Raw genomic sequence first — 26,138 nt, 5'->3', positions numbered from 1 at the left:
TCTGTTCTGATCCCCGTGGTGGCCCATCCCAGCAGCTGGCACGGCCCGGCTGCATCCCAGCCTCCTCCCGGTGGGCTTGGCTTTCAGGAAGCCGCCCTTTCGTCCATGGCTCCTCTCCGAGTGCCGTCACACTGCAACAGCACCTTCACTGTTGGCTGTGATGGAGGCATCACTGGCCTGTATCCACCCTCCTGTCTGTCCTCCTTGAGGGAATGAGGCAGAGGAGTGACTCAGAACGTGTTAGGAATCGGTGGCAGGATGTTGGGCTCTGGCACAGCAGTCAGCGGATTCTTGATTGCTGGAATCCAACTAGAGCAGCCTGTGGCCACACCCCCTCGTGTTTGACCTGCTGTGAGATATGCCTGGAGGGCTGGCGGCCACATCCTCACCTGTTCATCGAGGCCTGTGATAGCTCAGCGTGGGCTGCACAGCGAGGTGACTGCGTGGGGTCGAGGAAGGTAAATGGCCCAGTGCCCACTCCTGTTCCTCCCGGGAGCTCTCCAACCGCTGGCCCCTTGCCTCCGGGGCTGTGGGCTGGGCGAGCGCGGCTGCTGTGCTTATTCCCGCCTGCATTCCTGACAGCATAGCGCCTGGCTCAGAACCGGCCGATGTCCTATGTGTTTTCTTGAAATCTTAAGGAAAATGGAAACTTCCGGGGTACCAGGTATTGTGTAACGTCACGGATGTTTGATTCACTAGCCCCTGCCGTCGTGGGGTTTGTTCCCTGCAGCTACCGTGGGCTGGGAGCATGTGGTGTCAAAAATGCAGAACTTTCCTGCCTGTCTGTGATTTGCTGCTCTTTCTCCTGGGGTCAGTTCTCCTTGTCAGGCTCTTCTGTGAGCCAGGAATAGGGTGGCTCTCAAATCCTTTTCCTGCAATCCACATGAAGAGCATCCTCTAGAGACTTAAATTATAGTCATCTTATTGTGCAGCTCAGCTCCAGAGCTTAAACTACAGAAATTTATGAAGAATTTAAACAGGTTGCCCTTTCCCAGCCATAATGCTGGAAAGAGATGAACTAATGTGTTGTATTGAACTTTTAATATTTTCTCTTCTCCCTTCCTCTTCCTTTTCTTTTTCTTTTTTTGGTTGTTTTTCTTCTATAAAATAATACAGCTTCTTATGAGGAAAAAGAAACATACAAATAAGGAAATAGTCACCCGTGACCCCCTTGCTGCTTAAAGCTCATTACTGCCGCTATTTGAGTGGGCTTTGCATCCTGACGCTATTTTCCTTCAGAGACAGACACACACTTTTTTCCTCTTAAATAAAAAGGATTGAGTAGTAGCCTGCTTTTTTGGAGTTGATTATAAATACATTTCCACATCCATTAACCATAGCTATGCCGACATAGCTGCACAGTATTTTCTTTTAGGGATTTATGTGCTCTTTCATGCGTCCTGTTTTGGATTCTTGGATTTCTGTGGAGGAAGCTGAGTGGTCCTGTGTATGTCTTTTGCACCCAGCAGCAGTGGTGAGCATTCCTGTTTCTCCACCTGTTTCCTTCCTTCCTTCCTTCCTTCCTTTCTTTTAATTGAAGTGTAGTTGATTTACAATGTATGTTAGACTCAGGTGTACAGCAAAGTGATTCAGTTATATACATATACATATATTCTTTTTCAGATTCTTTTCCGTTACAGGTTATTACAAGATAATGAAACCTGTTTCCTTTCTGATTGAACACAAATGTAGTTTTTCCCCTAGTTGGTGCCATCCTACCCTATTCTTCAGCCCACATGGTATAGCGCCGGGCAGGTTCATGGGGCACAAGTAACGCTCCTCCCTGCACCCCCATCAGTGTTCACGCTCCAAACACAGTACATATTTTGAGTAGGTAGAGTATTGTGATGTAGATGTTCAGCCATAGGATTTTAAAAAGAACTTTAAAACCATATTGGGACTTATTTTATGGCCTTTTTGGTGGGCATTTCATGTGTACTTGAAAATAACGTGGACTCTGCAGCTGTTGGATCTATAAAGATCAACCAGGTTAAGGGGTTTGATGTTCTTGTTTAAATTTGGGGGCAATTTGTTACTCAGCAACTGAAAATAATACACTCTTCTTTCAGCACAACCATTAGATTGCACATAAAAACCAAAGGTAAAGGAAACTGTGTAATCTAAAACAGCTGCATATTGAAATCATAGGATAAACAAACCGTGTTTTAGATTTTATATTCTTATGTGAATTTGATGATAAATCTACATTTTCTGGAATCTTTTATTATATATCCTATGTAGGTTAAAAAAAATCTTTTAACCTGAGAAAAAGGTTTTAAATATTAGTAAGTGAAATAAGTTTTCAGACAATTTTACATCATGTAGATTAAATTCAGTTTTCAAATAGAAAAACGGTAGAGGGTACAAGGTACTGCTGACTAAAATAGTTTTTAAATCATTGTTTTATTTGTTCAGCAATATTTAAATATGTGTATGTGTATAATTAATTTAAATTTTTGAAGGAGCATCTTAAAGGACCCACTTTAAGTTATAACTGTGAAAATATAATTAATCCAGAATCCCAGCACCCAAATTCACCCGTGTTGTTGGATGCATTTTTCAAAGTGAGGGATTGTGTGTAGTGAGTTGTATGGCTCTTTTCCATGGTTCTGAAACTTGATTCTGATTTAATCACCCTGGAGTGTTTTCAACTTTTCTTGGCAGTTTCTCTGGCTAAGGATCTTGACACCTATTTTGCTTTTAGGTTAGAAAAACATTCTCCTAAACAATAAAATTCCTGTTTAAAAACATGTCCTGTTTTAGGAAACTCCTCTGGGCACCTGAATTTTATTCCCCACCCCACCCCAGGGTGCTATTTCTGCTCACAAACTGTGAAAACAAGGCTTCAGTGGCCCTGCCTTCCTGTCAGTCTCTGTAATGGGGAAAACTCTCTCAGAGACACAGATTTTATACCTGGTCACTGAATCTGTAAAATTATGAAAAAATATTTTTTAATACAGGGAGATGAGGATTAAGAGGCAATAATTCAAATGATCACGGAAGAAAATTGAAGTATCTATTTAGCTGTAATTTTGCTCATCATCCTTTAGTTATTAGAGTTCAACGTACAGCACTGAGGAAGTTTTCATCTAGTGCCTATATGATTCCAATTCCAGGGTTTACCCAAATGTATTCAAAATGGTGTGAGTGTGGGTTGTCTTGTGTTCTTGGAGTAGGTTTGATTTTCTGAGACATAGACCATCCTAGGTCTACGTTGGGCATGAAGACGTGCCCTGTTTGTTCATCCCGTCTGGACATTTGCTGTTTCCAGGCAGGGTTGTCATGCTGCTCTGTTTACTCTTAGGATCTGATTCTCAGTCTTCTCATTGACATTCCGCCAAATTGTGAAAAGCTGAAGTGGATTTCACACCATCCCCAGCACCGTTTACAACAGCCGTAATGCGAGCCTTCCTGAGTGCTGCTCTGCGTTCTGTCTGAATTTCTTCCTCGTTTGCTCTTCATTATTTATAAGTTACTATCGGTGAGCCTCTCTCAGTTCTCTGTCCCTCCCGTCATTCCCTCTGTGAACTACAGTAAACTTAGTACATAGACGACAGAGTAAAAATCCTGGGCATTCACTCACTTCTCTCTCCAGTCTGGCACCTCGCACTGACCTTGGGTGGAAACAGGTTTCAGGGGGAAGTGACCAGCACTTAGAGTCGGGGGGTGGGGGGGAAGGGTGCTTTTGGCGGTTGGTGGGGGGGATCAGCAAGAAGAGTGTCTTTTTCTCACTCACACCATTGTTTTCTCTTTTATGTCTTTGGTGCTGAAGGTGATTTAAGATGTGGCATCAAGCATTTCCTCTGTCACACTGGGTTGTCATTTTGTTTTGACCTAGAATGATGTCATGTGTGTTCTGTTTTGGGGATGACCTTGGGAAATAATCTTCCACTATCGGTGTCCTGCTTTTTGTACGAAGGGTTGGATGGGATAGCAGTGTAAATTCTTTGAAGAGTTTGTGTGTTTAGAGTGGGGTCCAGGCACCGTGAAGGGTTGTTGTGGAGACTGTTGATTGCTGCTTGTTGGAAAGAAGCCAGGATTCTCTGGGGGACAGTCTGGCCAGTGTCCTCACGTAGAAGAATGTGGAGAAAAGGAAACTTTTGAAATGTATTGGGATTGTGGGCAAGCAGCAATTTCTACATGTCGGTGAAAGCTAGCACAGAGGCATTTATGGAATAGACAAGTCAAAGCTGCAGTGTTGAACCAAAGCTGAGTGCCCCTCCCCCCGCTGGATAAAGGTTAGGTAGAGAATTTTTTCAAACCCGGGTGCCCGAATAATAATAATAATTTAAAAGATAGCACATATAATAATTTTCTTTGAAAGAAAGACTTAGTCTTTTTCTTTTCTTTCAGTATTTTTAATTAATGTAACCTGTTTGCTGAGCACCTGTTGTGTGCCAGGCATTGAGCTTAGTGCTGTGATACATTGTTGAACGAAAGTAGCCATGTTTCCTGCTCTACTGGGGCTTATGATCTATTGTGAGAATCAGAATTTCTGATAGATAATGATTCTGAGGAAAAGGAACCGTACTGTGAAAGATGTGCCCAAGCTCAGGGTGAAGCAGGACTTGGCCTTAAAAAAAAATGCAACCCAGCTGGAATCTGAAGGACAGCCAGGTGAGAACGAGGGGGTGTTAGGGGATCAGATTTACATGTGAGAAATATCCCCAGCTGAGTGTGTCAGGATGAATGGGCAGGAGGCAGAGTGGACCCAGGGGGGCCAGTGTGTGGGTTTTGGGGGAGGTGGGAGACGGATATGGAGGAGAAGGTGGAGAGGTGGGGAGTAGGTAGATCTGAGGCGGCTTAATAGGTAAATGTGACGGTGAGGTTATTCCCCAAGGCGGGGAGTGTGTGCTGGGGGGGTGCTGACTTGGGACCCAGTGGGGAGATCAGGATTTAGTCCTGATTTTAGTCAGTTGGGGTGCCTTGGAGGTGTCAGTTAGGCAGTTGGATATTTGGAACAGAAGCGCAGACAGATGTGTGAATCTGATATAAATTTGTTAAAAAATCAGATTAAAACAACATTCAAAATATGGTCTAATTTTAGTGCAAACAGTTATGTACATTGGAAAGGGTTTAAGGGACCGACTGAAATAGTTATCTCTGAGGGTGGAGTAGGTGAATAACTGGGGATTTTGTTACTTTCTGTTTTTTAATTTCTCCATAATTCTCCTTCTGCCTAATTCCAATATGAAGAGAGCATTAGGCAGTTCTAAATTGAGGTTAGAATATAAACATCTTTTTTTTTTTTTTAACTTTAGTATGAATTGGCATAGGGAAGGAATGATTTAAAGAGTTTGCCACATTATATGTATAACTGATTCACTTTGTTATAAAGCAGAAACTAACACACCATTGTAAAGCAATTATACTCCAATAAAGATGTTGAAAAAAAAAGAGTTTGCTAACTTGGAATTGAAATAATTTGTATAAACAGACTTCCTTTAACTAGATGCCTTGATTAATTTCCTCCTAAATGGATTTCTTTGAGTTAGGTTCTAAAGAAGAAAATATTTAAGCTAAGTGCCAAGTAGAGCATTAAATGGCTAATTAATTAACTCAAAGGGATTATTTCCCAACATGTAAGTATTTCACGAGTACCGGTTCGCCCCCGGCTCGTCAGTTTGTGGGTGGGTGGGTCGGGGAGCACAGGGCCAGGTGTAGCAGAGGTGGTGATGGGTGAGGGGTGTTAGTGCAAGGGAACAGAAAAGGGGGCCCGGGCCCTGCACGGCCCCTCGGAAGCAGTGGGAGCTTTGGAGGTGGGGACTCTCTGTAGAGTCTTGGCTTGTCAGCCTTCCTGAGGGAGGCAGTGAGGACTTTGCTTGGCCGGAGCTGCCCGGTGAGTCAGGAGGAGTGGGGGACAGTTATCATGTTAATTGTAGGCTAGGGCTTGGTTCCCTGGTCTGCTGCATGTTGCTTTTCTATTGCTCCATCAGCAAGGCGCATCTTCTTTGGGGGGTCGGGGGAAGGAAGCCACACTGCCTGTGTCTGAATTCTGGCCCCATGACTTCTTTACTTTATGAGCAAAGTATTTAATCTCTCTAACCTCAGTTTTCCCATCCCTAAAGGGAGGTTAATGATTGTACCTACCTTACAAGGTCATATTAAGTTTAAGCCTGAGAATTTGTGTTAAAGTTTCAGCGTTGTGCTCGGCAAAAATAGGACCCCAGGAAATGGTAATAATAACTGTCATCATTGTTGGTCACCATTGCTACCGCCATCATTGAATTAGGTGAACTAGTCATTCTTTAAATACCAGTTTCTAATGGTTTAAAAACAAACATATAAGCCAGGCTATCTTAGGTATTTGTTTTATAAAGTGAATTTCTGTAGATATTCATTTTCATTTACTTATTTTACATTCCTATCGCTTTGAAGAGAGCTTGCTACATAATAGGTGCTCAGTAACAGTTGAGGGAAGAAATATGTTATTTTCTGCAGCTTTAGAATTTGAGGATTCCTAGTATGCTATCAGTATGTATGTTCTTTTCTGAAAAGAAGCAAAGATCCCAGTTTTGATTTTTAGTATTTAGGAGCCAACAAGGACTGTATCATTAAAAACCAAAACAAACCAAGCCAAAAGTCTTGGAATCAAAAGCAAAGGCAACAAAAGCAAAAATAAACAAGTGGGAATACATCAAATTAAAAAGCTTCTGCTCAGCAAAGGAAACTACCAATAATAGGAAAAGGCAACCTACAGAATGGGAGAAAGTATTTGGAAACCATATATGTGTTAAGGGGTAATGTCCAAAATACGTAAAGAACTCAAAAAACCAATCAGATCAAATAATGGACTGAGGAACTGAATAGACGTTTTTCCAAAGAAGACATACAAAATGACCAACAGGTACTTGAAAATGTGCTCAACATGACTGATCATCAGGGAAACACAACTCAAAACCACAGTATCACCTCACACCTGTTAGAATGGCTGTTATCAGAAGACAGGAGACGACAACTGTTGGCGAGGGTGCGGAGGAAAGGGAGGCCTTGTGCACTGTTGGTGGAAATGTGAATTGGTGCAGCCGCTATGAAAAACAGTATGTAAGTTTCTCAAAAAAATCAAAACTAAAACTACCAGAGGATCCAGCAATTCCTCCTCTGAGTATTTAGCCAAAGAAAATGAAAACATTGTCTTGAAAAAATGTCTGCTCTCCCATGTTCATTGAAGTATTATTCACAATTGCCAAGATATGGAAACAACCCAAGCGGCCGTCCACGGATGAATGGATAACCACACACACACACACACACACACACACACACACACACACACACACACACACACAGAGGAATATTATTCAGCCATAAGGAAGACCAAAATCCTGTCATTTGTGACAACATAGATGGACCTTAGGGAATTTATGCTAAGTGAAATAAGCCAGAGAAAAAGAAATATGTATTGTATGATCTCATTTATATGTGAAATCTAAAAAGGCCAAACCCGTAGAAACAGAGATTATAATGATGGTGGTTACCAGGGGCCGAAACGTGGGAGGAAAGGGGTGATGTTGGTTGAAGGGTGCACATTTAAGATAAATAAGTTCTGGGGAGGTAATGAACAACATAGTGATTAGAGTTAGTAATACTGTATTACATGCTTGAAAGTTGCTAAGTAGATTTTCAATGTTCTCACCACAGAAAAGGTATGGTAATTATGTGACATGATATAGGTGTTAGCTAATACTAAGGTTATAATCATTTTGCAGTGTAATAAGTGCATCAAATCAACACTTTGTACACCTTAAACTTACACAATGTTATATGTCAGTTACATCTCAGTTAAAATTGGGTGGCAGGGGGAAGGAAGGCCTTGTTTACAGTTTTAAAATATTACTTGGCCAACACTGACAATTCTCCAGAAAAACAGCACATCTCAAAACAAGTGCTCCAGAATAAATGCTGTGAAAAGCTGTTTTATAATAACTTTCAACTTTTAAAATGTTTAGCCTAGGTTTTCTTCTCTCTCCTATCTAGAGTGAAATGTATACAATTCAGCTTTTCAGGTATATAATAAACTGTTTTCATCACAAAAAGGAAAAGAAGGAGGAAGGTAGATGACTGTTGGTTTCTTCCTCATTAATATTTTCTGAATAATTGGAGAAGTAATTATAGATGATAAACAAGATCATCCCATTCATTCATTCATACAGTATTCATGTATAATTATGTAGAAAGTAGCAGGTTTTTTTTCCTCCTGGATTTTATAGTAAAAGAGGAGGAAAATAGGAAGATCCTGGACCCTTTGATCCTCTTATAATTCCAAAATAAGTCAACTAATAAAACTGAAGCCTCATGTGCTATACACTGTAGCAGGATACGGCTGTAACTTTGTATCAGCCCTGAGAGTTGGATAGATGGTAGTGTCCTTGGTTTGAGAAGAGGGAGAACCAAATATACTTCCTGAATCTGCAGATCTCTTTCGCTTCTTTGGGCGATTGACTGGCCCCAGATAACAAACATTTTTATCGTTGGTTGGGGTTGGAGAAAGAGGCTAGTTTAGCTAGTAAAAATATATTGATTTTAACGACTGTCTTTAATTTTGTTAGATTACTTATATGTAATCTTCTTATATGAGTGTTTGTTAAAATGCCGGGAGGTTAGTGCCATGTATAATTGTATCCCAATTATTGATTCCTATCACAATTATTGATTATTATCACAATTATGGATGCCTCATGTTCATGTATCAGACTAAAATTACAGCATCTGTTTGAGCAAAGGTTAAGCAGATCTTACAGATTCACTCATTCCTTCATTCATTTCATCTTTCTGACATTCATTCAACAAACGCTTTTCAGTCTCTAATATACCGGAGAAACAGCTGGAGGTGCTGAGGGACTATCGTGTGGGGGGGGGTGTCCTCTTATGTCACAGAGCTCTCCTTGCAGTGAGGAAAAGAGACTCCAAAGGCAGTGAGTCTGGGCAAGGAGACAGCTCTCAGGAGGAGACAGGAGGGCTGGTCCAGTGGCTGAGAAGGAGCCAGATCTGGGAAGAGCTGCAGGCAGAGGGAGCAGCGTGTACAGCAACCTGACGTGGAAAAAAGCGTCCTGGATCCTAAGCGAACGAGCGTGGCGTGGATGCAGCAGGCAGCTGGGAGGGGGGAAATGGTGGGGTTGGAGAGGAAGGGGGGGTATTAAGGACTATATTAAGCAATTTGAGATTTGCTACTAAATGTAATAAAAAGCCCTTAAGCTGTCAGACTGCGAAGTGATACAATTAGAGGTGTATCTTTAGAAGGTTGCTTTGGGAAGAATGCATTGTAGGTGTGAGCAATGAGCGCAAAGAAGACAGAGTGAGGGTGATTTTAGAGTCTTAACTGGAGCTAGGTGGGGGGTACTTTGGAGGTCCATTTCATTTAAATGCAAGATGTCAGGGTTGGAGACATTCAAGTCTCTTTCCTATTGAGACATTTAACTGATTTTGCAATGCCTTTGAGACATCCAAGCAGAGATGTTAAGTAAGTCATTGGACATATAGTTCTGAAGCTCAAGGGAAAGATTGGAGTTGGAGGTATGAATTTGGAAATGACAACTATATAGAATAGATGGTATTTAAAGGCATGTGACAAATAGCGTTTCCACGTGGCAGAAATTTGCAATCATTCTAACCTAGTCATTCTAACCAGTCTTTATTTGTTCCTCCAACGGTGCACACCCTCAGCTTAATACTTGCCTTCACTGTGATGGAAAATCCTAATAACATTTTAATTAGGAAATTAGTGTTAAAATGTGGAAAAGGAACTCAAGTTCTTCTGAGTCAAAACATTTGAATGAGAGTAACATGAAATTTAGATTTTGAGGAAAACAACTGAGTGTAAAAGGCTATAAAGAGACAGCTCAGGGAGATGACTCCTCAGACATGAGGCAGTGATAGTATTCTTTCTAAGACACGCACAGAAAATCCCACTCAGAAAGCCTTGAGAAATTTGTCTGTGCTATAACCATTTGATCTTAGATGGCAAGCACCTGACTGCCACCCAGGGAAGAGCTTATTTAATATAATAAAGGCACATAGTATAAAGTCAGAAACTCACCTGGAATAGTGGAATCCTAGAATCTGTATCCTGTATTTCAGAATTCTGATAGTCCCTGCACTGGAATGCCTAATAGATTGCTTAATTTCTTTCAAAATATTAAGCAACACTTCTTTTTAAGGGGACAGTCAAATGGCGATTGTCCTCAGGCATTTTGTTATTAGCAGTAGTGTGTAGTGTCAGCAGAGATTTCTCAGTACTAGGAACTTGAGACTGAAACCTAGCTGCAGTCACATTATTATTATTATTATTTTTTTAATAACAGCATCATTTTCTTTAATTTGGCTCAGACATGTTTATTGAGCACTTGTTCCATTCCAGGCAGAACTTGAAATGTTGAAGGGAATAGAAAATGCTTGCCTTTGGGGAATCCATCATAAAACAGGAAGATGAAAATGCTAACAAAATATTTTTCATCTAAAACACTTTTGTTCCACATTCTAGAATTTGGTTATCTCTTTTGTCTCTCTTTTTTTTGTTAGTCTAATTTAAAGTAATTCCAAGTACTTTTAAAGCAAGAAATGGTCCATAGGTAGGTGGGAATATTCAGGCTGGATAAGTTAAGAGGTATGTTCAGCATCCAGACCAGAAATGCTTCTAATCCCTGGCAGTCTAGTGGTTAAGAGTTGGTGCTTTCACTGCCGAGGGTCCAGGTTCGATCCATGATCGGGGAACTAAGATCCCACAAGCTGAGCGGCACAGCCAAAAAAAAAAAAAAAGAAAAAATAAGCCTTTCCCTCCCCCAGAAAGGCAGTCTTGAATAAAGATAATTCTGCCTTCAACTGACATAGCAGATGACTACTTTGTTTAACATTGTCCCCTTTAAAATTCCCCTACTTGTATGATTTATCAGCTAGATATTCTGGTATAGGCTAATGTTCGGTTATGTAGTTTTTTCAGTTATGTAGTTTGTTTAATGATTGGTGTGTGTTTTTAAAAATAATATTGGTGTGCCACTTGTGACAAAAATAAACTCTTAGGATTATGAGCTAAATTTAAAAATATTACCTTGACTGTACTTCCTTTCAGTCCTTGAGTTAGGCTGTGTGGGTCCCAAAGCACTGAGTTTTGTGGGGCTCTAGTGTTAATAGTACCATGAGTATTAATTGTGTTGTGAATATTTGTAGTGTTCAGTGCTCACTAGAAACTGAGTTCTCTGATTTCTCATCTACCTTATTTTCCTGTCCCTCCTCACACTCAGCATCATTCAGTTAGACCTGAGATAAACTGCATGAACAATGCTCTTGCTGCCTTCAGAAGGGACATAAAACGCCATTCTCTCCTTTCTGGGACAGACGATGGGTGTTCCAGACTCCTATTTCATTTTTCTTGTGAATATTTTGTCCTGTACTTTTCTGAGTAAAAGTATTTGAGCATCAGATCACTCCACTTCTTATTCACTGGCAAAAGAGAATGTTCAAGGAGTTTAGAAAATAGTCCTGCTGAGTAAGAGGGCTCCTGCTTTGAAGTAGGGGTTGGGACTCCATTCTGTCCTAGAGCTGGCTGTCTGTTTTGGCAAGGAATGAGTTAAAGAGACTTCTTTGAACCTGCTGTGTTTACTCACATTCTGCTGACTCCAAGGTGTGTTGCTACACCCTGTGTCACTCCTGACAACTACTCCTGGCCTGTTTAACTGGTGAAGGGTGTTTTCATTTGATGCAGTGGAAGCTGTGTCCCTGGCCTCCCTGCTGTATCCAAAGTTCTTGCTTCCATGGAGGGTTACTTATATGGAGAGGGTTCTGTCCTATATTTCCCACCTGTTTGCAATTTGTTGCCCTTTCTAGAGGACTGAGCAAAACATAGGCTGTGTATCTGGGTTTTGGGGACTGTTTATCTGGGGATCATTGTTTTCTGTAGTTAGTTTTGGAACCTGAGTCACTGTGAATTTTGCCTTCCTAATGGGTTGAGATGGCAGACAGATTGACAAGGAAACCCGCGAAGAACTATTACTCCTCTTCTGGAACCTCTCGGAAAGATTCAGTGAAGACACTGAGGTTTTCAAGGTCATTGAACCTCAAAAGAGTCACTGCAGAAATCAGCAAAAGGAAGGTTGGTACATAAATTTCTTATCCCTCTAAATTTTCTTTGGAGTTGAAAATAGTTGCAACTTTTGGAAAAAGTTTCTTGATTAATTTGAACATTCTTTGATAGTTTCAAAAACATATTGACATTTTCTGCACCATCAGTGGGTTTGTGAATGTTTATTATCTATTTGTGTGTATGTTTGTTTATTTTTTACATGGGTTTAAATTACTGTCACAACACAAGGTCCTAATGTTATCAGAAGATTCTGATTCCTAATGCGAACTCTTCTCCTAAAACATTGTTTTAATGAGGACCCTCATGCTACCCAAACATCTCACTGAAAGGATTAGTTGACTTTTGTACATAAACAAAATATTAGAATAAAAGCAAATTAGTGTTTATATAATTTCATAGGAATATTCCATAGGACTATGTGGAATTAAACTGATTTTTTCCTAAAAAATAGTTGGAGGCTATCACATGGAAATATAAATGATAGGAAGCGATTCTGGCTGTGTGCTTTCTTGTTGTTTTGTTTTACTATCTATTTGTTGAGTATGTAACTTGAGGCTGTTCAAATAATACATACCACATTTTTTTAAAAATCGTATTATCTGTTAGAATTGAAAAGATTCCTCCTTAATATTAATATTTTTGGAGGTCTTTTTCAGTTACTAAACAACAATAATTGGTAAAAAGTCAACTAACATCTCACATAGAATGTGATTTTTGTTTTTCCTTTCATCATTTATTTTTGGACAAGTGCCATGGCTTTTGTGTGCCCCCCAGTGGCCTTTTGGTAGAATGGTTATTTTTGAGCCCCGTTAACAAGTAGTCACGATCGACATTACAGAGAAGTGCTTCAGAACGACTTCCTCCGTATGATTCAAATTCAGCTCAAATACGTGATATTTATCTGGCTAGTTTCTGAAGGATGTGTGTTTTGGAACATCTCTCAATGGTATATAGAAGTGGACACTTAGGTGCTTCCCTGGTGGCGCAGTGGTTAAGAATCTGCCTGCCAATGCAGGGGACATGGGTTCGAGCCCTGGTCCACGAAGATCCCACATGCCGCGGAGCAACTAAGCCTGTGTGCCACAACTACTGAGTCTGTGCGCCTAGAGCCCATGCTCCACAACAAGAGAAGTCGCTGCAATGAGAAGCCCGCACACCGCAAGGATGAGTAGCCCCCGCTCGCCACAACTAGAGAAAGCCCGCGCGCAGCAGTGAACACCCAACACAGCCAAAAATAAAAATAAATAAAATAAATAAATTAAAAAAAAAAGTGGACACTGAAAACTCACATGTATCATCAGTTCTACACTTATTTTGGTCCTCACATGTCTGCTAAATCTTGAGTCATTTTAATGTCCTCTTTTCCTTGTTGTCATGGAGAACCTTGACATATCAGAAACAAGTCAAGTCTGAGACATTCCAAATCACTCACCTTTTTCCTCCAGCAGAAATCACAACCCTAACAGATGTTAGGAATTCTCAACAATCGTGATTTTTTTCAGTGTGACAGTTGTTTATTATGTGCAGATTAGTATAATGTGAGTTGAGGACACAGATTAAAACCTGTTTTTAAGAAATTAAACCTTCTATGTAGAGTATACAGAAAATAATACCAGAAATGAATGAGGAAATTAAGGGCACTGATTCAGTTGGCAGAATCTTTTCTCTTCCGCCTTGAAGAAGCATCAGGTTGAAAACTCTGCTTGAACTTGAGCGCAGGGGCCTGCATGCTGGAATCCCGTGCTTGAGAATTTCAATGTGAGTGCCCTGTCTTGTCGTTAAGGATTCCACAGCATTGTTTATAGAAGTAGGGTGTTCACCTTGAGTTCTCTGCCAAAGTCCAGTTTGTCTAATTAAATTCTGCTGAGCGTTTCAAACTTCCTGCCTGAAACAACTTCTAATTGCTTGTAGTTCTAGGGGTGGTAATAATAGTGATGACGTTCTGCTCTCATGACATGCTTTTAAGTGATTACATTCCAAGCTGTTGGGTAAGATGAGATTACTTTTCATGTTAAAGATGAGACGTGGTCTTCTGGAGGATGCACGGGGACATTGGCTGTGTCGCTGAAGAGCAGTTAGATTCCTGCTCAGAGTTCCTGGGTCATTATGTGTGTGGCAGTGGGTGACACTCATGACAAAGAAAGACATGGTTTTCTTCCCCCTCAAGGAAGACATGTCCCGTCCTCAGAGCCTTGTTTCTCTGAAAGAGGGCAGCGTGTGACATTTAAGCAACCGTATAATTTCAGCTTTGTGCATTGTTTTGCTTGAGGAAAGGTTGCCATAGAAAATAGGGTTCAAAATCAGGGTTTGTATACTTTTGCGGGCCGAGGGTTAATGATTAAGACAAGAGTATGATGATACCTCTGAGAGTTGTCAAGAGAGTTAAGATCGTGTATAAAGTGGAAAAAAACTAAGAGAAGCAGAAATGTCATATCTTGGACAGTTTGCTGGGCTCACAAGACAAAGCATTCAATTTAAAGTGTGTGAGGCTGAAAAATCTGCCTCAGCCAAAACACAACCATTTTGGAGTAAATGGCTGGAATTCGTGCATCAGGACGTGTGCGTGGTCCAGTGTGTGGATTTCAGTCATTTACTACAAAACTATCATTGTGATCATTTGTCTATATGTCTCTGTCTCTATGCTGACTTACTTTTACATCTTGATTATATAGAAAATCACAATCTAGACATGGAAGTTAGCAGAATGACACATTCTGACAAGGTTGCTTAACGGTAGAAGAACAATGAAGCTAACTCAGAAAGTTAGATGGCTTTTTAATTCAGCAAAAAGAAACCCTAAGAACTGTAAGTTATATAGACGTACATTTTATCTTGTTATAGAGCCTTCCTTTTTACGTAGAAGACACAGAACTCAGAAGAAAGCTGCTTTGGTCTTCTAGGGCCTAAAGATAATTATTTTGAACCCCTTTGTTAATTATCCTCAGGTACAAAGCAAAGGAAATTGGGTGGATTTTGTATTCAAATACGCTAGAAATTTGTAGTATCCAACGTGTGTGTGTGTGTGTGTGTAGAGATAACATGCTAAGGCTTTTTGTCTCATGCTTTTCCGTGTTCTATTAAGAGCAACGTGTAGAAGGATCACAGTTGATCGAAGTGTAACTCTGTGTGCTCACAGTTGTATTTTTATACCAATCATTCTTTCCACGATAGACAGTGCCACTCCTCGTCAGTGAGAGATTGCAGTTCTGTCCAAAATAATTCAAAGTACAACACTGTTTATCATAAAACACTAAAACATATGTTCTTATTAAGTGCTTGTTAGAAAAGTGTCAATACTTTAAGAATATGTAACAAGTTAGGAATATGTAAGTTCTATTTCATAAAATGTAACCACCTTTTTTTTTTTTTTTTTTTAAGAGAGAATGACTTAGAAAGTAGAATGTATATGTGTGGATAAGTTGGAAGAGTGTTTTGTTTCTTTGTTACCAGAATAGTTTCCTAATCATAGCAGGAAAGATAATGCTGCTCACTGATGTCACCCAGACGAGGAGAAGTGTGTTCTTGATAAGTTTTGTGACATTGCTTTGCTCTGTCCATATGACATCATCAAGTTAGATCCCCTCTTACTCCTGCATTGCAAAAGTTGTACATTCTTGCTTTTTTTCACAGCCTCAATTAATAAGAAGCTCCTAAACTTAAATACAATTTATATTTTCAAGAATAGCTTATGTATATATTTAATATTACGTTTAGCTTAATAATAGCTATGTAATTGGGTGAAAATGTGCATATTATAGTACTCCAAGTATTAGTTTAAAAAATACAAATTTAGTATTTGCTACCCTCAAATTATTCTAGGGCAAATAAATTTTCTCCCAAAAACACGCTGTCGCCAGATTGAGCTATTTCTGATTTGGATTGAAGCAAGGCCTCTTTAGTTATTTTTAGGGAAATATGTGCTGGGAATTAGGCATTAATTGTACTCCTTAGTTCTCCTGTGACATTTCTTGATTAGGTGGTTTCGTCTGAAACGGCAGCCAAGTTAAAGTAGGCTGAGATCATTTTGAATTTAAGAATAGATGAATCCAGAGCTTTTAATACTTAAATGTCAAAGAGAAGTGAAATGCGTGTAGGTGACCATGATGAACTTTATCATCCTTGAGGTGAGCAAAAAAAGACTGTTGAACACCGTGTTTTAGAAAGCATCAAGCAGGGCCTAGGTCTTTAACTTTACTCTTTTTTTTTTTTAATTCTTTTTTAAAAAAATTAATTAATTAATTAATTAGGCTGTGCTAGGTCTTAGTTGCGGCATGTGGGATCTAGATCCCTTACCAGGGATCGAACCTGGGCCCCCTGCATTGGGAGCTCAGAGTGCTAGCCACTGGACCACCAGGGAAGTCCCTAACTTGACTCTTAGTCTACACCCCTTACTGTAGTTAGCGTCTCATAACATGTCATAATGCCAGCCAAAACAGGCCTTGGCGACCAAGAGTCGGAAGGACCAGCATGAAACGTGGCTCATAATGAATACAAAATTCAGGCCGTGTAGTTGGAGGATTCATATATGTTCTTTCGAAAGGCAGCAGCTCTTTTATCGGAGGGTCTTCAAACAGGGTGGAAACAAAGCAGCCCATCAGTGGGGTGTATATGATTTATGTTATGAACTGTGGGTTATGCGTGTTCCTGAGGAGGAACCGTCTCTGTCGGTTGAGAAAGGATGGTTGATCCTGCCACGTGGGGCGTGCGGTTGCCCGGTTAGAGTGACTGGGTGCTCGGCTGGTGGTAAATTCCTTGTCTACCTTTTTGGGCTGTGAACTAAATGCACTGGAATTTATGTTAATTTGTGCTTTAAAAGTCTTCAATTCGGTACTTGATCATAAGGCTGGGTGAGAAAGATGAAGAAATGTGCATAAATAGCAGTGTTCCTGGGGAGAGGGAGAGCAGTTAACCTTTTGAATCAGAGTCATATGTAAATAAACCTAGGTTTTTTTTCAGTGATATATCTATTTTCAAGTTGTATCTTTAAAACCACGAAATGTGTTGTTTTCGAAATTTGTGACCTGCTTCTCTGTCCCTTAGGAACTCTGCTTCTGAGTTCTTATAGCACTTACAGCCTGTGCGGCTCTTCTTTGTAACAGTTGGAACGCTTGACATTCACTTTCAAAGAATCAGTTCTCTTTGATTTGGAAACACATATAATCATTTTGGCAAGCATTTTCCCTTTTCAGTTTCTCCTAACCCTGATGTTTCAGTGTCTCCTGCAGCATTATATGGTAACATTGGCCCTTAGTGTTTAAATTTGCCTTGAATTTAATTTTCATATGGAGTTTGAAATACATATTACTATGATGCATATAGTAAAAAAATTTTTTTAATGTTTTTTTATCACTATGATCTAAATATCAACAACCAAGCAAACTTTTAAGTTTTTATTTATTTATTTTTGAATTGTTTGAACCTTGTGGAGGAGATAAATGCATTACCTGAGGAAGTTGGTTTGAAATTCATTCTCTTTTAAAATTTGATTTGCATTCATTGCTTTATATTTATTTTTCCATACTGAAATTGGCATTTTTATACAACTTGAATATCTGTTGATACATTTGAGTTTCCTGAGTCAAAACTATTTCTTAAATGCAAAAAGCAGTGGCTTGCCTTTATCATACATCTTACTCTTTGATTGGAGCCGTGACTGTGACAGAAATAAGGTATATAGAATGAACCCAGGGGCACCTGTCTGATGCTGTGTCTAATGCAGGCCGAATGCTTATTTCTTTTGATTTGAAGACTGTAATTCCTCCTGAGGTCTCAGCTTCTGAAAGAGTGGCCACTGGCAGGTGTCCTCCATCATCTGACCTTGGCCAGTGACTCTGGTGTGGTCTCAGTTTTGTAGACTTGAATGGCTGCCCACGTATTGTTAAAGAAACCAGTTGAAAAAAGAGACAGAAGTGCATTTCTGTGCTTTTTGTCAGGCTCAGTTACATAAAACTTCAGGTTCTAATGATCTCAGCTCCTTTCTTGCATTTGACTGTCTCTTAAAAACAAAGTTGAAAGTGTACATAAAACAAACAACAAACAAAATTCCTCTTGGATCAAGTGTTGTGGGATTGTACTTGGAGAATTTTTATAGCTCGATTGGACTTTAGATGTCATTTAACCTTGGGATTCTTTTTTTAAAAATTATTTTAAAATTTATTTTTGACTGTGTTGGGTCTTCGTTACTCTGTGCGGGCTTTCTCTAGTTGTGGTGAGCGGGGGCTGCTCTTCATTGCAGTGCACGGGCTTCTCACTGTGTTGGCTTCTCTTGTTGTGGAGCATGGGCTCTAGGTGCGTGGGCTTCAGTAGTTGTGGCATGTGAGCTCAGTAGTTGTGGCTCATGGGCTGTAGAGCGCAGGCTCAGTAGCTGTGGCACACGGGCTCAGTTGCTCCACGGCATGTGGGATCCTCCCAGACCAGGGATCGAACCTGTGTCCCCTCCATTGGCAGGCGGACTCCCAACCACTGTGCCACCAGGGAAGTCCCTAACCTCGGGATTCTTAACCATGGGTCGAGCCAGATGTCGTAGACGCTTAGAGACACTCTCAAGCATGCTTGTGGGGGCCAGTCGGGGCCTCCCCCTGCCCCCATCAACCTCAAGTGAGTCTGGCCTAAACCACTGAACTCTGACAGGTGAAGAAACAGCTCTGGAGAAGTTAAGGGACTTATGGAAGATAATAGAACTATGTAGCTGAAGATTTGAGAATAGAACTCAATGGCAATGAGCATAGGACATGTGTTCATCATAGGAAGAAACAAGAGCGTGAGACTCCGGGCCCTGTGAGTGACAGCTGAGCCAGCACGCTGGTGTTGTTGGTTGGTGTTGTGTTGGCTGGTGGTGTTGTGTTGGCTGGTGTTGACTGGTGTTGTGTTGGCTGGTGTTGGCCTTCACGCAGGTGTCCCTGTGTTCTGAGGCAGGTGAAGGAGCGTCTACAGCTGTGTAGGTGTGACCTCCGGTGGAGATAGGAGGCTGGCTACTAACGTCCCCTCAGATTCCCACACCAGGGATTTTTATCTGCAGTAACAGCACAGGCAAGCTCCTTTCTTTCGGATCAAGATTTAAAAGTCAAGATCAAAATATCTAACCTGGTTACTAAGTAAGACTCTCTTAGCTCCTTTAACACAAAGTATGACCTTGTTAACAAAGTTATCTAACTTTGGATAGCTTTTCAGTAGCAATCTGAGGAGGATACATAAGTCGCTTTGTCATATGGTTTATATATTTATTCTTCATCATAGAATTTTAGGATTTTCCATCATAGGATTGAAAGCCAAATTTTTAATAAATAACTTTGGAATACGTTTTCCTGTCTATATTGAAAACCATCGGAGGAGTCCAGATATCTTAGGTAAAATATTTATTTATTTTTGGCCTCGCAGCTTGTGGGATCTTAGTTCCCCAACCAGGGATTGAACCCAGGCCCTTGGCAGTGAAAGCATGGAGTCCCAACCACTGGACTGCCAGGGAACTCTCTAAAATAAATTTATTTATTTATTTATTTATTTATTTGTTTATTTATTTATTTATTGCTGTGTTGGGTCTTCGTTTCTGTGCTAGGGCTTTCTCTAGTTGCGGCAAGTGGGGGCCACTCTTCATCGCGGTGTGCGGGCCTCTCACTATCGCAGCCTCTCTTGTTGCGGAGCACGGGCTCCAGATGCGCAGGCTCAGCAATTGTGGCTCACGGGCCTAGTTGCTCCGCGGCATGTGGGATCTTCCCAGACCAGGGCTTGAACCCGTGTCCCCTGCATTGGCAGGCAGATTCTCAACCACTGCGCCACCAAGGAAGCCCCTAAAATTTTTTTTTTAATCACCTTTTTTTTTTTTCTTGGTTAACAGGATTTTTTCCCCTTTACCAGTTTTTTTTTTCAATTTTTGAATTTTATTTTTTTATACAGCAGGTTCTTATTAGTTATCCATTTTATACATATTAGTGTATACATGTCAATCCCAATCTCCCAATTCATCCCACCAACACCGCCCCCACCCTCCCCCTCACCACCACTTTTCCCTCTTGGTGTCCATACGTTTGTTCTCTACATCTGTGTCTCTATTTCTGCCCTGCAAACCGGTTCATCTGTACCATTTTTCTAGGTTCCACATGTATGCGTTAATATCCGATAATTGTTTTTCTCTTTCTGACTTGTTTCACTCTGTATGACAGTCTCTAGATCCACCAACGTCTCTACAAATACCCAATTTCATTCCTTTTTATGGCTGAGTAATATTCCATTGTATATATGTACCACATCTTCTTTATCCATTCGTCTGTCGATGGGCATTTAGGTTGCTTCCATGACCTGGCTATTGTAAATAGTGCTGCAGTGAACATTGGGGTGCATGTGTCTTTTTGAATTGTGGTTTTCTCTGTGTATATGCCCAGTAGTGGGATTGCTGGATCATATGGTAATTCTATTTTTAGTTTTTTAAGGAACCCCCATACTGTTCTCCATAGTGGCTGTATCAGTTTACATTCCCACCAACAGTGCAAGAGGGTTCCCTTTTCTCCACACTCTCTCCAGCATTTGTTGTTTGTAGATTTTCTGATGATGCCCATTCTAACTGGTGTGAGGTGATATCTCATTGTAGTTTTGATTTGCATTTCTCTAATAATTAGTGATGTTGAGCAGCTTTTCATGTGCTTCTTGGCCATCTGTATGTCTTCTTTGGAAAAATGTCTATTTAGGTCTTCTGCCCAGTTTTGGATTGGGTTGTTTGCTTTTTTAACATTGAGCTGCATGAGCTGTTTATATATTTTGGAGATTAATCCTTCGTCCATTGACTCATTTGCAAATATTTTCTCCCATTCTGAGGGTTGTCTTTTTGTCTTGTTTGTAGTTTCCTTTGCTGTGCAAAAGCTTTTAAGTTTCATTAGGTCCCATTTGTTTATTTTTGTTTTTATATCCATTACTCTAGGAGGTGGATCAAAAAAGATCTTGCTGTGATTTATGTCAGAGTGTTCTTCCTGTGTTTTCCTCTAAGAGTTTCACAGTATCCAGTCTTACATTTAGGTCTCTAATCCATTTTGAGTATATTTTTGTGTATGGTGTTAGGGAGTGTTCTAATTTCATTCTTTTACATGTAGCTGTCCAGTTTTCCCAGCACCACTTATTGAAGAGACTGTCTTTTCTCCATTGTATATCTTTGCCTCCTTGGTCATAGATTAGTTGTCCGTAAGTGCGTGGGTTTATCTCCGGGCTTTCTAGCCTGTTCCATTGATCTAGATTTCTGTTTTTGTGCCAGTACCATATTGTCTTGATTACTGCAGCTTTGTAGTATAGTCTGAAGTCAGGGAGTCTGATTCCTCCAGCTCTGTTTTTTTCCCTCACGACTGCTTTGGCTATTTGGGGTCCTTTGTGTCTCCAGACAAATTTTAAGATTTTTTGTTCTAGTTCTGTAAAAAATGCCATCAGTAAATTGATAGGGATTGCATTGAATCTGTAGATTGCTTTGGGTAGTATAGTCATTTTCACAATATTGATTCTTCCAATCCAAGAACATCATATATCTCTCCATCTGTTTGTATCATCTTTAGTTTCTTTCATCAGTGTCTTATAGTTTTCTGCATGCAGGTCTTTTGTCTCCTTAGGTAGGTTTATTGCTAGGTATTTTATTCTTTTTGTTGCAATGGTAAATGGGAGTGTTTCCTTAATTTCTTTTTCAGATTCTTCATCACTAGTGTGTAGGAATGCAAGAGATTTCTGTATATTAATTTTGTATCCTGCAACTTTACCAAATTCATTGATTAGCTCTAGTAGCTTTCTGGTGGCATCTTTAGGATTCTCTATGTATAGTATCATGTCATCTGCAAACAGTGACAGTTTTACTTCTTCTTTTTCAATTTGTATTCCTTTTATTTCTTTTTCTTCTCTGATTGCCATGGCTAGGACTTCCAAAACTATGTTGAATAATAGTGGCGAGAGTGGACATCCTTGTCTTGTTCCTGATCTTAGAGGAAATGCTTCCAGTTTTTCACCATTGAGAATGGTGTTTGCTGTGGGCTTGTCATATATGGCCTTTATTGTGCTGAAGTAGGTTCCTTCTGTGCCCACTTTCTGGAGAGTTTTTTTCATAAATGGGTGTTGAATTTTGTCAAAAGCTTTTTCTGCATCTATTGAGATGATCATATGGTTTTTCTTCTTCAGTTTGTTAATATGGTGTATCACATTGATTGATTTGCGTATATTGAAGAATCCTTGCATCCCTGGGATAAATCCCACTTGATCATGGTGTATGATCCTTTTAATGTGTTGTTGGATTCTGTTTGCTAGTATTTTGTTGAGGATTTTTGCATCTATATTCATCAGTGATATTGGTCTGTAATTTTCTTTTTTTGTAGTATCTTTGTCTGGTTTTGGTATCAGGGTGATGGTGACCTCATAGAATGAGTTTGGGAGTGTTCCTTCCTCTGCAGTCTTTTGGAAGAGTTTGAGAAGGATGGGTGTTAGCTCTTCTCTAAATGTTTGATAGAATTCACCTGTGAAGCCATCTGGTCCTGGACTTTTGTTTGTTGGAAGATTTTTAATCACAGTTTCAATTTCATTACTTGTGACTGGTCTGTTCATATTTTCTATTTCTTCCTGGTTCAGTCTTGGAAGGTTATACCGTTCTAAGAATTCGTTCATTTCTTCCAGGTTGTCCATTTTATTGGCATAGAGTTGCTTGTAGTAGTCTCTTAGGATGCTTTGTATTTCTGTGGTGTCTGTTGTAACTTCTAGTCTTTCATTTCTAATTTTATTGATTTGAGTCCTCTCCCTCTTTTTCTTGATGAGTCTGGCTAATGGTTTCTCAATTTTGTTTATCTTCTCAAAGAACCAGCTTTTAGTTTTATTGATCTTTGCTGTTGTTTTCTTTGTTTCTATTTCGTTTATTTCTGCTCTGATCTTTATGATTTCTTTCCTTCTACTAATTTTGGGTTTTGTTTGTTCTTCTTTCTCTAGTTCCTTTAGGTGTAAGGTTAGATTGTTTATTTGAGATGTTTCTTGTTTTTTGAGGTAGGCTTGTATTGCTGTAAACTTCCCTCTTAGAACTGATTTTGCTGCATCCCATAGGTTTTGGATCATCGTGTTTTCGTTGTAATTTGTCCCTAGGTATTTTTATTTATTTATTTATTTATTTATGGCTGTGTTGGGTCTTCGTTTCTGTGCGAGGGCTTTCTCTAGTTGCGGCGAGCGGGGGCCACTCTTCATTGCAGTGCGCGGGCCTCTCACTATCGCGGCCTCTCTTGTTGCAGAGCACAGGCTCCAGATGCGCAGGCTCAGTAGTTGTGGCTCACGGGCCCAGTTGCTCCGCGGCATGTGGGATCTTCCCAGACCAGGGCTCGAACCCGTGTCCCCTGCATTGGCAGGCAGATTCTCAACCACTGCGCCACCAGGGAAGCCCCCTAGGCATTTTTTGATGTCCTCTTTGATTTCTTCAGTGATCTCTTGGTTATTTAGTAGAGTATTGTTTAGCCTCCATGTGTTTGTGTTTTTTATGTTTTTTCCCCTGTAATTGATTTCTAGTCTCATAGCGTTGTGGTCAGAAAAGATGCTTGATATGATTTCAGTTTTCTTAAATTTACTGAGGCTTGATTTGTGGCCCAAGATGTGATCTATCCTGGAGAATGTTCCGTGCGCACTTGAGAAGAACGTGTAATCTGCTGTTTTGGGATGGAATGTCCTATAAATATCAATTAAATCTATCTGGTCTGTTGTGTCATTTAAAGCTTGTGTTTCCTTATTAATTTTCTGTTTGGATGATCTGTCCGTTGGTGTCAGGTGTTAAAGTCCCCCACTATTATTGTGTTACTGTGGATTTCATCTTTTATAGCTGTTAGCAGTTGCCTTATGTATTGAGGTGCTCCTGTGTTGGGTGCATATAGATTTATAATTGTTATATCTTCTTCTTGGATTGCTCCCTTGATCATTATGTAGTGTCCTTCCTTGTCTCTTGTAACATTCTTCATTTTAAAGTCTACTTTAACTGATATGAGTATTGCTCCTCCAGCTTTCTTTTGATTTCCATTTGCATGGAATATCTTTTTCCATACCCTCACTTTCAGTCTGTATGTGTCCCTAGGTCTGAAGTGGGTGTCTTGTAGACAGCATATATATGTGTCCTGTTTTTGTATCCATTCAGCGAGCATGTGTCTTTTGGTTGGAGCATTTAATCCATTCACGTTTAAGGTAATTATCGATATGTATGTTCCTATTACCGTTTTCTTAATTATTAGGGGTTTGTTTTTGTAGGTCCATTTCTTCTCTTGTGTTTCCCACTTAGAGAAGTTCCTTTAGCATTTGTTGTAGAGCTGGTTTGGTGGTGCTGAATTCTCTTAACTTTTGCTTGTCTGTAAAGCTTTTGATTTCTCCGTCAAATCTGAATGAGACCCTTTCCGGGTAGGGTAATCTTGGTTGTAGGTTCTTCCCTTTCATCACTTTAAATATATCATGCCACTCCCTTCTGGCTTATAGAGTTTCTGCTGAGAAATCAGCTGTTAACCTTATGGGAGTTCCCTTGTATGTTATTTGTCATTTTTCCCTTGTTGCTTTGAATAATTTTTCTTTGTCTTTAATTTTTGTCAATTTGATTACTGTGTGTCTCGGTGTGTTTCTCCTTAGGTTTATCCTGCCTGAGACTCTCTGTGCTTCCTGGACTTGGGTGGCTATTTCCTTTCCCATGTTAGGGAACTTTTTGACTATAATCTCTTCATATATTTTCTCGGGTCCTTTCTCTCTCTCTTCTCCTTCTGGGACCCCTATAATGTGAATGTTGGTGCATTTAATGTTGTCCCAGAGGTCTCTTAGGCTGTCTTCATTTCTTTTCATTCTGTTTTCTTTATTTTGTTTTGTGGCAGTGAATTCCACCATTCTGTCTTCCAGGTCACGTATCCGTTCTTCTGCCTCAGTTATTCTGCTACTGACTGCTTCTAGTGTATTTTTCATTTTAGTTATTGTATTGTTCATCTCTGTTTGTTTGTTCTTTAATTCTTCTAGGTGTTTATTCTTTAATTCTTCTAGGTCTTTGTTAAACATTTCTTGCATCTTCTCGATCTTTGCCTCCATTCTTTTTCCAAGGTCCTGGATCATCTTCACTATCATTATTCTGAATTCTGTTTCTGGAAGGTTGCCTATCTCCACTTCATTTAGTTGTCTTTCTGGGGTTTTGTCCTGTTCCTTCATCTGGTACATAGCCCTCTGCCTTTTCATCTTGTCTGTCTTTCTGTGAATGTGGTTTTTGTTCTACAAGCTGCAGGATTGTAGTTATTCTTGCTTCTTTTGTCTGTCCTCTGGTGGATGAGGCTATCTAAGAGGCTTGTGCAAGTTTCCTGATGGGAGGGACTGGTGGTGGGTAGAGCTGGGTGTTGCTCTGGTGGGCAGAGCTCTGTAAAACTTTAATCTGCTTGTCTGCTGATGGGTGGGGCTGGGTTCCCTCCCTGTTGGTTGTTTGGTCTGAGGCGACCCAACACCTGAGCCTACCCGGCTCTTTGGTGGGGCTAATGGCGGACTCTCGGAGGGCTCACACCAAGGAGTACTTCCCAGAACTTCTGCTGCCAGTGTCCTTGTCCCCACGGTGAGCCACAGCCACCCCCCGCCTCTGCAGGAGACCTTCCAACACTAGCAGGTAGGTCTGGCTCAGTCTCCTATGCTGTCACTGCTCCTTCCCCTGGGTCCTGATGCACACACTACCTTGTGTGTGCCCTCCAAGAGTGGAGTCTCTGTTTCCCCTAGTCCTGTCAAAGTCCTGCAGTCAAATCCCACTAGCCTTCAAAGTCTGATTCTCTAGGAATTCCTCCTCCTGTTGCCGGACCCCCAGGTTGGGAAGCCTGACGTGGGGCTCAGAACCTTCACTCCAGTGGGTGGACTTCTGTGGTATAAGTGTTCTCCAGTTTGTGAGTCACCCACCCAGCAGTTATGGGATTTGATTTTATTGTGATTGCACCGCTTGTACTGGCTCATTGTGGCTTCCCCTTTGTCTTTCGATGTAGGGTATGTTTTTTGGTGAGTTCCAGTGTCTTCCTTTCGATGATTGTTCAGCAGTTAGTTGTGATTCCGGTGCTCTCGCAAGAGGGAGTGAGTGCATGTCCTT

At 40.5% G+C, this 26,138-nt stretch overlaps 1 protein-coding gene across 15 annotated transcripts in view; it reads left to right on the top strand.

The window, feature by feature from the left end:
• Positions 1-26,138, top strand: part of PARD3 (par-3 family cell polarity regulator) — a 629,285-nt gene that overhangs the window by 108,502 nt on the left and 494,645 nt on the right. The gene's annotated exons all lie outside the window — the stretch shown is intronic.

This window comes from Balaenoptera musculus, chromosome 2 (genome assembly GCF_009873245.2).
Source record: "Balaenoptera musculus isolate JJ_BM4_2016_0621 chromosome 2, mBalMus1.pri.v3, whole genome shotgun sequence".
Taxonomy (NCBI): Eukaryota; Metazoa; Chordata; class Mammalia; order Artiodactyla; family Balaenopteridae; genus Balaenoptera; species Balaenoptera musculus.
This window is presented reverse-complemented; position numbering and strand designations above follow the sequence as displayed.